The sequence below is a fragment of the Anser anser genome (assembly GCF_964211835.1).
Source record: "Anser anser genome assembly, chromosome: 1".
In the NCBI taxonomy this organism is placed as follows: Eukaryota; Metazoa; Chordata; class Aves; order Anseriformes; family Anatidae; genus Anser; species Anser anser.
Window position 1 is genome coordinate 150644221 of NC_139720.1, and position 11117 is coordinate 150655337.

Sequence of the window (11117 nt, forward strand, 5' to 3'; positions counted from 1 at the left end):
TGCGATAACATCCTTAGCAACCAAAATTCGCACAAGACAATTCATGTAGGTGAGGGGTATCCAGGCAGCCAACATTTCAAATGCAAGCTTTTCTCGTGGGCCTCAAAAGCTAATTTTTTACAAAAAAAAATAATCTTGAATTTATTTAAAACTTTTATCTAAGATATCTTTCTCGCTCCCAGATTTAGCATATCAATGTTCCTGGGAAGTCATAATCATTGCTTTCATTCTATAGATTTCCTTGCCCTCTAACAACTCAGATTGTGTGTTGTCTCAACCGTTCCCTTCAAGTCAGCTCTGACAGCTGAGTCAGACCAGAAGAATGGTTGAATTAAAAAGCCTGACAATCCTCTACCCCTTATTCAGCCAATAACCTCATTTGTTCATTGATTGAGAATTAAAGATGCTGGAAGTAGTTTTATTATTTTTGTTGATGGTGATTTACCACTGCTGGTTTTGTGCAAACCTCTATATTTCTCATTTAGGGCCAAATCACTGCAGAGGGAAAACAGGAAAGCCCACAATAAACTTCAGGAAAAATGTCAGCACAGGATTAGTATAACCAGGCAGGTATATCTGCCTGGTGCTCACAGCCCAGCTGAAGGTTTGCTCTGTAACATTCCAGAGCTGCATTTCTTTTGAAGCAACACGCCAGAAAGACGTTTGCAGGATGCCACTATTCCAGCAGTGGGAATAGGCCAGCAGCTTCATTGACTCAAGGGAAGCACTGTGCTGCCTGGAGTGAAAATGAGTATGTCAGTCCTCCACTCCGCTAAGAATGGAGGTAGAGTTTGTGTTAGCCTCATTGTGTGTTCTGCTGATAGCTGAAATGTTCTCAGCAGTTCAAAATTCATATTTTTGCTCTCCTAATTATCCCTTAGTTTAGCTTCTGATCTTGGAAAATTATCCTCTAATTCTCTTCCTTTAACCAGATGGTTTATATTTTTAAAAGTTCTTGATTATACTAATTTTCATATCCCCACTTAAACACAGTTAGCATTTGCTGACCTCTATCCCCCGTTAAAGCAGTGGTGAATTGATTGCAGTCACTCCAGCTGTTCAGTAAATATTTTCCACATTTCTGGAGTGGATTATTCATTCAATATGGCATTGCAACTTCAGTTTCTGAAACATTCCTTTTTCAAAGCCTCTTCACATTTATCCATCCTTGCCTTTGACATCTAAAATGTTGTAATGGCAAGACCTGAGGTACTTCTAGATATGTACCCATTTCACAAACATTTTCTCAAGGTTGGGCCCAGAACAAGCTGTGTTCTTATAGACTGCTCAGCAAATTGCAAAGGACTCCTGAGCTGTGTCTCAGAACACCTCCCGTCACCTCATGTCTACTCCTTTTGTAAAAGATGAGGAGTTAAAATGCCCCAATCCAGCCTTCTGAGAAATGTGCCTTTGAATAAGTACAAGATTTTGATTCACTGTCTCCACTTTCTCTGGATGGTTATAACGAGTCTGACCATTGTTCATGTCCATTATCCCTGGATTATATCCAAACCTTCAATAATTATTAAATAAATATTATCTACATCAGTCCTCTCTGGGCAGCACCATCTTTTACTTAACCTATTGGTTATATTACTTAATGAAGCATAGGACTCAATTTAGAGCTTTACTAAATCCAGAAAAATTACTAGGAATTTCGTTTAAAAAAGAGCCAAATAAGAAAAACTCTGACATTATACACGATTAATTATTTTTCCAAGCAAAAGCCTTTCTTCTCATTTCCAAAGTATTAGTTCTCTACTTACGCAACCAGAACTCGAAACATCCATTTGAGGCTTGCAGAACGAAGTGTATTTGAGTATCAGGGTTCACATAGCATTTCTTTGCATCCTATTTTGATATTAAAGATGGCATTAAAATATTGATAGTAGGGAAAGGGGTACCAAGTACTAGGAGGTAAAAAAACCCTACTTAAAAAAACCTACCTAACATTACCTACTTAAAACCCTACCTAACATTAGCTCACTGTCAAACAGACAAACACTTTCTTTCCTCCAAGGGACACAAGAGCAACGTATGAAAAAAATACATAAGAACTGACGGCGTTTCTTTGGAGAAATGAATAGAATTGAACTGTCAGAATGAAAAGAGAAATTGCCCACGGGCACCCCAACTTTTCTTCCTGTACTAATTGCCTGTCTGAGGGCTCAGAGGAACTCCTCGGATGCTGTGCGCTCACTGCCCGTCTGCCCACTGTTCCCTGGGGTTACCAGAATGAGAGCACAGGGGGGAAAAAAAAAAACACAAAAACAACAAACATTTTTCAACAAAAGAGCAGGTGCTTACAGGAACAGCCCCAGTTGCAGGACAGTAACAAAAGAGCAGCCATAGGGTGGATGCAAAACTGGCCAGAAAGCTGTGCTGAGAAGTTTGTTATCAATGGTTCACCATCAAATTAAACGGGTGCATTGAGAGGGGTTTCCCAGGAGCCTGTCCAGTGTCTGACACTATTCAATATTTGCATTATCAACTTGGATGATAGAACAGAGAGTGTACTTTGTAAATCTACAGCTGACTCCAAGCCAGGAGGAGCTGGAAGCGCTTTGGAGGACAGGAGTCGGAGTCTGAATGAATTTTGAGAAACTGGAACAGTCTGAAAAAAATTGGATGCAAAGTTCTACATTCATTTCTGTATTTCAGCTGCATAAATACAGAATGGGAAATGACTAACTACTTAGCAGCTTTGCAGGATCTGGAGTTATCACAAGCTGAATGTCAGCCAAAGACATCATGTGGCAGCAAAGAATAAAAACCCAAACAACCAGCATGTTGGAATGTGTAAACAGGAGGGTCATCTGTAAGACACACGAAGTAATCCTTCTGCTTTCCTTGATGCTAGTAAAGCCTCAGCTAATGCATGGCGTCTAGTTACAGGCATTGTTTTTCACTGAATTCGTGTGCCCTTTGCAAAGAGTCTAGAGGGAGGTGATTCCTGACAAGGGGTCTAAGAAAGGAGTCATTGGAGGAACTGTGATGGCCAGAAAAGAAGACAGAGGACAATAACCTAGAGTTTTCAAAAATGTAAGGACCAGGATAGACAATAAGTAAGGTATCAGGTAGTGTCAGTTTAGTGATTGTCACTATCTCCTTGACATAAATGACTAATCCATTTTAAGGTAATGCCTTCCACATCCTGCAGTCACTACGTCTCACACACACCTAAGAGGCTTTCAAAAGTCACTGGTACACAAACTTCTGTGCTCCTGGTGTTATTTCAGAAAAAAACAAACAAACCAAACAAAAACAAACAAAACAACAACAACAACAACAACAACAACAACAACTAAAACAAGTTAGCTAGAAATGCAGACATTATTTGCAGGTCGTTGATCACAATTTCACGTTGTAGCTATTGCATTTTACACTTGCTTCCTTTATTCTTTCTCACAGACTTCTAGCTCATCTTTTACATCACCTTCTCTTACATCATATTACTTTTGTGTCTGCATACCACTAATCCTCCTTCCTCCACTCCCTGAAAGTCCTAATCATATATTAATTTATTTATTTTTGATTTTCTCCTGCTGCGGACCCAGGCATCATTCCCAAGTCACCTTTCTCTAACTGCCGGTGCCCAGATCAGCTGAGATATATTGTTTCCTTCATTACAGGGAATGGGAAAGAAGACATCCTGGGAGGTCAGGTCTCCCATTTTTCTAATCCATTTTATTTAATTTAACTCACTATGTTATGTTCTTCTCCTGAGCACATTACTGCATTGCTGTGTTTGGATGCTTTTAGCTTACTTTGGTATGTGTAAGCTATAAAACTTGATCCTCTGGTACACTTCCAACATCCAGACTGTGTTAACCATTCGCAGAAATACCACCTTGTCCTCCAGCTTGTGTCCCTCAAGTCCCTCAAGGTAGCCCAAGGAAGTGGTGGTGTCCCTGGGGGTATTCAAGGAAAGGTTGGACGTGGTGCTTAGGGACATGGTTCAGTGGGTGACATTGGTGGTAGGGGGATGGTTGGACCAGATGATCTTGGAGGTCTCTTCCAACCCTAATGATTCTGTGGTTCCAAATCGAATCACCTGGACAAGCACCTCAGCTGCTGGTTAAGCAAAAAAGATAGTCCAAGATACATCCTTTCATGACATCATAGCCCTTTTTAAAAATGCTCCAATATTTCCTGTCAAATAATACAGGTCCAAGCTGAATTTTAGCTTCTTACATGTGCTCTGGATTTAGGAATATTTTGAAATCAACATTCCCAAGGTTGCCCCACTGGTTACATAACCGCCAGAACTACAACTCACTTACTGTGAATATATTATTATTATTACTACTATTATTATTATTATTATTATTATTATTATTATTGCTATTGCTATTGCTATTATTAATTAAGCTACTTCAAAATTAAACTAAAATTTCCCATAAGAAAACAGCACAGCTTTATTTTTTTAACTTAAATTTTCATGGAACACACTAAAATTAGTCATCTACGAATAAAATACTTCAGAACCTATAGGTTATCTGAGTTTAGTGTATTACAACAAATACGAAATTTTTACAGAAAATGAAGCATTGTAGTTCATTGGTTAAGAAAGCATCCATTTTGTGAAAGTTCAAAATTAAGCTTTATTTTGCATTTTAGTTCCCACATATTTATACTTCAGATAGTAGTAGAGCACTAAATAGATTATTTTTCACTTTATACATTTTAAAATGATTGGTCTACAACATTTTAACATTGCTGTATAGTAAACGCTTTTTCTAAGAAGTTCATCTCACTGGTTTAAATGGAGTGCCATTGTCTGCAAGGTCTCATTTCAAAATTATTGCACTTTTATCTTTTTCGTCATGCCTCAAGATGTGAAGTCCAAAATATTTACCTTTCTGATTGTCAGTCTTTCCTTCATAGCAATGTCTGAGTGAAGACAAAATAGACAACTTATTTTGTTGAATCAATAGAGGCACATTATCACAGCAAGATTATAATTCAGGTGTACAATACCTGTATTTTACAGAGTACAAAAATGAAACTGCCATGTGCTGTGTGTCACAGCAGGTAACTAATATCAACAAAGTACTAGAGACTATGTTCAAGTAATGTTGTATGGGTCTAACTTCAATCCACAAAAGCAAGGCAATTCAAAGTTAAGGCTTGAACTCTATCCATAATCCACTCTGCTTAGGAATTGCATTATGAATGCAGCTGAACTCTAATCTCATCTATGCGTGGCTATGTGTTGCCACACAGATGGTGAAAAAAAGCAAACCCACCATTATATTTTTATGCAGATTCCTAATGATTATTTTATATCTGGTAAAGATACTGTTTATTAATATTTGCATTTATCTGGGCCCGAAAACTGAGACTTTTGGGGCAGGCTTCAGTAAGTAAAGGTGTGTTTGGAATAAGTAGGAGTTAGATGCCGGCATATTTCTCTTTGCTCATTGGGGTATCATGGAGCTTTGTGATTTTGTGAGCTAGGGAAAAAATCTGTTTAGTGAACTGTCTGCTTGTGACAACAGGAATGGTCGCTCTGCCATTGGTTTCTCTGTCTTTTTGAAACAGAAATTGCCAGAAGCTTGGAAAAGGAAGGGATATTAGTCTGTGTTGCAACCAAGATAAAATGTCATCAGTGATATTCAGTGCCAAGAACCTCTTACTTTAATTTGTTATTATAAACAAACAAAAATATGGTGCAGCAAGTGAAACAATCTGTCTCCAGGTTAAAGTGTAGAGGAAAACAAAATGAACTTAGCCATTTCTCAGGGAATAAATTGGTTTCTACAATGATGATAACATTCCATACTGGGAAACAACAGTTGCTTGTGAAAACCAGTTAACCTGCCAAGACAGTATATTAGTCCTATAACCAAAATTTTTAGCCTCTGCCAAAAACAGCTGCCACCATCTGCCTATATCTCCCGCAGCTCAAAGACTGATTTCAGGAAATCAAACTCTGTCCCAGGCTGCCCCACTTCTCAGAAATGCAGGTTATTTGCAGCTCGCTCTTAGAGTGGCATCAGGCCTGCCACTGGGGTTTTGCAGCTTGACCCTAAAACTAGGGTCAGCAGAAAGGGGAAGGCTCTGCATTTTCCAAAGGGCTCTAAGCAGGGGCTGGAGCTGTGCCGCAGAGACAGAGGTGGATGGGAGCACACTGAACACTGCATCCTTCTCTTCAGGGGCTTCTTTCTACCTGCACTAACAACTTCACTATTTTTTTTCCAGATCTCACCAATTTCAAAGCCCTGGTAAATTTAACTAGCAGCAGAAGGTGAATGTTTATGGCTAATGCATAGCTGCAGAATGTGTCATATTGGAGATTTTCATAACCACCATTATAACAATCTCAGACATTTAGACATTGACATTTTTTTTTGACGCAAAAGAGAGCTGATGGTTCAGTCCCATAGCTCCTTGAGCCAGGCAAAGCTCTGCCCTCGATTTCAATGGCAGCTGCCACGAGTTTTTGTCTGACAGATCCTGCTGAACAACCTACAAAATGTTTTTACTTCCTAAAGTGAAAATGTACATCCTAAACACGTAAATCTGTAGAAGCTGAGTTGTGGCTATATACACCCAAGGCCAGGACCCAGTTACTTCTCCAATAGTTAATAGTGCTTTGGAGGGACAAATGGTGCCTAAATGGTACCTTCAAAGTTGATGGTATTGCTTTTGAGGCAAGTTGCTAGGACAGCAGGTCTTGCTGTCTGCTGATATTTTCATAGCTGGCTCAAAATCTTTTTTTTTTTTCTCCTTTTTTTTTTTTCTTCCTATTACTGCATTTCAACATTCTTATATGTTTCTGTGCTCCATGAAGAGTTCCCAGGTTCCTAGGCTGGAATGACAAGGGTCCCAGGGGTCCATAAATATTTATACTTAGGGACATAGAAATGACAAAGGGAGCTGCAACTCTTGTCACTGCCCATGAGGACAGGCCAGTGCTGTGATGAGATCAGCCTGCTGCACCAACCCATGGTGTGCTCTGCTTGCCACCAGGCAGTTGCCATCTCTCTTGGAAGCAGTGGGTCTGCTGAGACTCAGGTGGTTCTTTAACATCGTAATGGAGTGAGCAGACTTATTTGACTTTTCTACTGCAGAAGAAAAAAGACTAAAATCTGCCTGCTTCCCACCCACATTTACATAACACTCTTTGCTGGACAGGGTGATGTGGCTGAGAACAGATCCAGGCAAGTCTGAATCCACTGCAGCACCTGCCCGCTCACGTAACCCAGGTGTGAATCCAGCAGTGCCCAACACGCCAGCGTCCCATCTCCAGGGCTGGATGCATACCCTCATTGCTGGGGAGCACCCAAAAATGGTGCCATGGAGCTGAGCAGTCAGAACAAGCCATGCAGCCCTCAGCACAGTGCTGGCCTCTGTCTTCTTCCACCCCAGGAGGGAAGATGCTGGGGAGGGGTTTGCTGAACCGACCCTGTAGGCTGGGATGCAGCCCATGAATGACAGCCTGGCTATTGCTGGAATAAATGAAGCCGTGATCTGAGCCGGGACAGTAGGTATTACTGCAGAGCAAATAATAACAGAGCTGGGACGCCGTACTGCAGAGGTATTCAGCCTTTGTATTCTCTCAAAGAACAAGCCTAATCTACTAGCCCAAGTAGATTAGTAAACAGTACATTCAGCTTTCAGAGACCTTCAGTACTTCTGCAGGGCTTGCTATGTAAAATAATATAAGTAAAGGAAATAAATGGAAATTTTAGGAAAAAAAAACAACAACAAAAACCAAGAAATCGAAGTATTCTAGCTGCTTACTTTCTCACTGCTGTGAGGAAGATCAGAGAAGAGTCTTTTGTGTCAGTTTTATTTTGAACCCATTTTGCTGCTGAATATGGGAAGAGATTAGTTCACTGCTAATTGTGCTGTTGGTTTTGTGATTCTATGAAAACCCCCTAAAAGTCTGCATGCAAAACCAATGAGGTAGAACATGTTTGACAAGCTTAGTTCCAACATGACCAATGTAGCAGGAAAAGATTTTAAAATCATTGCCTCTCTTCAATAACAATAGTACATACAAGTGTTTACAAGAGGATTAAAAGCTGCTTTAGTGGGTTGTATTAAAGATTCCTTTATCAGACAAGTTTTATCGAAAAACCTGTTGGAGCACTACGCGGCTAATCAGATGCAAACAGAAGCAGGTTATGTTGCTGACTTTATTTTACTCGCTTTAAAAGGATGCACGATGTATCTGTAAAATATACAGCATACGTACAATAAGCCCTACCTATTAACAGTCTGCCCAATTACAACAGCAGCAAAAAAGCTCCACAAGCAACGACCCCTAGCACCTGGTAATTAAAATTGCTAATCACCAGCAATTATCTGGCACAGCTTTATAGCCAGGCGAAACAGTTTGACCCTTTGCCCACTGAAAGAAGAATGTTTGCTGTCTATTGATAAGTGCTTAGGCAAAGCTGTGTTCGGCTCACATCCATTAAGTGGCGGCTAATAGAAAGTCAACAAAAGAGCTCTGACATGTGTAGTGGGCACTTCTGGCAGGCCAGGTTTGGGAGCACAGGTGTCTGATGGGCTCCAGCCAAAGACCGCGGCATACAAGACACCGGGAGTTTTTCTTCAAGAGCAAACCGAGCTGCCCACGTTTTAAGACTGGCTCCTCTGCAACCAAAGAGTAAATGCAGCCAGCTTCCAGGACAAAGATTAAAATAATTACTATTTGGGGGAGTGGTTGCTTGTTTTCAAACTGTCTGTACACATTCAGATTCAGAGAGCTAACAAGCCTGCTCCTGTAGGCTGAGTAATTTAGGCAAAGACCATTTTTTGGTTTATTAGGAATATATTTTCTGTTCTTTAAGTATCGAGTTAAAGATATATAAAAATGTCTCTCTAGCGTGCTCTTTAAGTTTGAGATAGAGTTTGAGATAATAAAGATTTTTTTTCCATAGGACGCTATTATGCTTAAAGCTATAAAATACCCTTCCTTTGTTACAGCTCCAGGAAGCTGCTGCTAGACATTATTTGAACTACTATAAACAACTCCATTAAAGCTTCTGAGCTCACCAATGACTCTTGTAAGATCCTGGATAAAAAGATCAATTTTTTTTTTCCTTTTTTGAGAAAAGGAAAGAGAGAGAGAGAGTCTGGCAAAAATATTGCAAGCTTCTAATAATAAAATGACCTACAAAACCTGAAGGACAAAGCATCCCTTAATCGCTCAGGAATGCAAATTCCTTCAACAACAGGCACCACTGGAGATTACGAAGCCTGGAGATGCTGAGGTTCAGAACCAAACCACTGTAGCCTTCATCTCTTCGTTTAGAAAAGGGGCTTTTGAGGATCATGTCAAGTTGGAGTTCCAATGTGAAAGAAAAGGACAAAGGATAGATCCCAGTGTGGACATTTATGGACACAAGCAATTTGGGGGGCACTTGGATTTGCACACACCATCCCCTTTGATGCCTACATTCTGCACGCACCTCCATGTACATCTTTGTACGGTGACATGAAAAAGAGCAGTTTTGTAAATGGGAAGCAACACTGCTGGAATGATACTTCACAGCATCTGCTAATCCAAAAGCATTAATGAAGTCATTCAAAATGCTCTCTCCCTTCCTAATTCTCTCTTAAGCACACTTTCCAAGCTGCTTCAAGTTATTGGTGTTAGAGGTCTTGGCAATAACATTATTATCCTGTGAGCACATCATGAATAAAACAGCCACAGCCTGCATCTCTACACTGTTTGCATTTTGTACTCATAGAGTGTGCATCCTGACGGGACACCTCTTGTTCACACAGGACACCCCTCAGAACTCAACGTAACTCTTGTTCGGCTCATGCACAAAGGACGGGCATCTACATCTCGCTCCATCATGAATGAAGAAAGCAGCCAGAGTTTATATACCAACCTAGGAGCCTGGAAACACTTCTGGGTCATCAAGTTCAACTGTAGCTCGAGAGTTCTCAAAACATCTGTACTTTTTACCAAAGTTAACTAATGATTTAAGCAAAAAATCAGAAAAAAAATTAAAAGCCCACAGAACAGGACAAAAAATAAAAATAAAAATAAAAAGATTTCTCGCTTTTTAGGAAATAAATATTGAAGTTTATTTTTCTGCTTCAATTTTTGTACATGCTTGGCGTATGCTCCATCATTTTCTAGTTCTTGATCATCAGTATTACCATGGGATTGCTGTCTACTGTTGTTTGTAAGCTCCTGCCAGTACCAAAGAGATAGATTTCTCTTTGATAAATCTTTAGTGAAATCAAAACCAACCAACCAACCAACAAGCCTGAAGTCACTGAAGGTATGCCTATGTGTAGGCTTAGGCTGTAAAGTGCATACCAAGATGGAATGATGGATTATAAATTCTGGCATTGCTTGCAGTCTGTGAAATACCAATGGATTTCAGGTTTTGTTCAAAGCAGGGGAAATCATGGCCACCAACATTATGAAAACATTTGTCTATAGACATTTACATTGAACAGAAAGTCATTGTCCAAACCACAAAATACTGGAAAAGTCATTGGGAATTAAAGTGTTGGTTTTTTTTCTTTTCTCTTTTTGAGAGGGTGAGTTTTTGCAGGTATTTGTAATGAGAGGTGAAAAAATTCACCTAATTGCGGAAGAGTAAATTAATCCCACCTTTCAAAACAGTAAGGTCCAAGGAAACTAGAAGACGGAGATGGTGAGCTAATATGCAGTTTGTTATCAATTATTCACTTTGTCTCACCTATAACATGTACCTAATGCAGAGTGGGTGCACAAAATTCACCAAACCACCACCACGTAATAGCTGTCTCTTTTCGCTGTGTGTAATTCCAGAACAAGACCAGCTTGCCCATTTCTCCTTCAGGTAAAATCCTAACTGTGCCTGAAAGGTCAATGAATCTGTTCTGGGCTTCCTTGGAAGACAGCTGCAGAGTCAAGAGTCCTCCACTGAAAATGTCTCACTAGTGACTGCTAGACAATTTAACCCAGGGACTCCTTGCTCAAGTGCCTGTTAACCTCTTCTGTCCTGGGGAGTAAGAAAAAATGAAGAGAGAGAGATTTCAAAATGCTTAACTGCTGCGCTCCATCGGAATTGCTGGTTAGCCATGCTAGTACGAATGCAATCCTGGGGAGTGCCCTGTCCTGTGATGGCATATCTCAGACGATGTACCTGCTA

General features: G+C 40.1%; 1 long non-coding RNA gene across 1 annotated transcript; it reads left to right on the forward strand.

Annotated features, from left to right (window-relative positions):
- Positions 1-6864: 6864 nt before the first annotated feature.
- Positions 6865-9535, forward strand: LOC310892863. Its single transcript, XR_014578528.1, has 2 exons — positions 6865-8623; positions 8944-9535. It is a non-coding gene; the product is annotated as an uncharacterized lncRNA (long non-coding RNA).
- Positions 9536-11117: the final 1582 nt, after the last annotated feature.